The sequence below is a fragment of the Glycine max genome, chromosome 17 (genome assembly GCF_000004515.6).
Source record: "Glycine max cultivar Williams 82 chromosome 17, Glycine_max_v4.0, whole genome shotgun sequence".
NCBI classification, from domain to species: domain Eukaryota; kingdom Viridiplantae; phylum Streptophyta; class Magnoliopsida; order Fabales; family Fabaceae; genus Glycine; species Glycine max.
Window position 1 is genome coordinate 37,760,456 of NC_038253.2, and position 2,185 is coordinate 37,762,640.

The following is a 2,185-nucleotide window of genomic DNA, read 5'->3' on the forward strand; positions in this document are numbered from 1 at the left end:
TATATATATATATATATATATATATATATATATATATATATATATATATATATATATTCGTAGACAACTTGTAATCTTTTGATTTAGCTTTTACTAGTGGCATTTATAAATTGGTAGACGCAGATGGAGTGTGGCCTCCAAATTTCTTGTTGGATATTTCTTGGCAATTTCTAACAGGAACCTGAATAAATGATTGAGGTTGTGTGGGTCTCGTGCTGAGAAACAACAATGTTTTCCTTTTGCCACACAATTTCTTGCTTTGCTAACTCATCAATTACTCAATGAAAAATATTTTCTATTTAATAATGAAGTCCATCAAATTTCTCCATCTTTGACTCCATATATATTGTTATATATCTTCAGCACTCATGACCCTACCAAATATTAAATACTCATGAAGATCAATTCCCATCAGACGTCGAAAGTACATAAGATCATTGTCTAATTGTTGGTGGAAGCCAGCCTCACCTATTGCCATCTTTGGACCATTTTTGTAACATCTTCACCACAATTCAAATTGGCCATCACACCCCTTGCATCTGAATTCACAGACCAAATCAAGGACCTTTCTATATCAATCCCATTCTTTCCCTTCAAAATAGGGCACACAATGGGTCATGGATGTTGTGCATATCATACTAATGTCTTGAGGCTAATGAACATAGAGGAAACCAAATATTGGATGACACGTGACCTTGACTAGTGTAATAGGGGCAAATCCTTGATTTGCATAGACCTAATGGCATGGTGGTGGGGTTTGTTGGATCTTAATATAAGTTTGATATATCATTCTCAATTTGCTTAGACATTGGTTTTTGCTTTTCATATCTACATTTACTAGATACACCCAACAAGTGTCGTCACCTTATCAAAATTAATCAGGTGAATACAATTGCTTTGTTATGATGAAGGTGACAATAAATATGAATTGGCCTATTATCGATCACATCCACGCGCACAATAATTAACTTAACTAAATTTGTCAGTTGGGAGGGTTTCTTAGATGGGAAACCAAATATATGATCGACCCCAATATTTTCTCGTATGTTTCTAACAATTCTACATGGAATGAGTTTCATAGCTCTCATGGTAATGCCCCATTGACCCCTAATTGAGCTTTATACATAAGTGGGATGGGTGAAGGGGGGTGTTTTCATCATCTCAAGAACTTTTTGTAACGACATGGTTAAACACATCCTCCCACCCATGTCCTATTTGGATATGGAAAGATCGAGAATGCTACTTGCAAAAATGTCTAAAAAAATGTCAATGATAAATAGTGTAATATAAAAAAATATTCAAAAGTTAATACCAAAAAAATAATAAAACTCCATCTTATGTAAAAATGGTAAATAATTATTTTAAGCATAAAAAATAAAATATAATAAACTAGATATAGAAGTAAGCGTCTCAACAAAATGTTATAAGCTAATAAAAAAGATTTTTTTATCAAGCACTACTAATACTTTTAAACAAGCTTTTCCACGAATAAAAAACTTAATTAGTGTTTTATTTCCTGAATTTGATATGTATATTTTTAGTCCATTAAATTTAAAAATAATTTTTTTAGTTCCTTAATTTTGATAAATTACTTTTTAATCCATCACGTAATAAATTAGTATTTTGTGATGGTTTTAACCATCATAAATTGATTTTTATTTTTTAGCGGCTAAAATTTGCATTTTAAAAATATCACAAATGTTAATTTATTACATGAGAAATATGAGAAATATTTTTTAAGATTATTTTTATTTTTAAATAAAAAATAATATTAAATAAAATTATATTCAAATATTGAGACACTAAATGTGCAATTAACAAATACAACAGCAGTAGTATATATAAAATAATTTTTATTTATCATATAAATAAGTCAAATGACTTAGTTGCTTTGGTAGGAATGGAATAGTAAAGGAGCAAGAGTTCTATTTCCACCTATAATATTTTTATCATTTTAATAGTTTATTTTATTTTACACATTTTGTCCTTTTACTTTCAATATTTTGCATATTTTATTTCTAATTACATGTCAAGACAACAATGTCATGTGAACGGTCCATATGAGTGTCATGTATATTATCACGTTAATAGTCATAAATGTCATGTTATCATTCAACATTCACAAAAAACATTCAACTAACTAAGGTAAAATTTTTAAAAATAAATAACGTGGAAAAAAAATCGT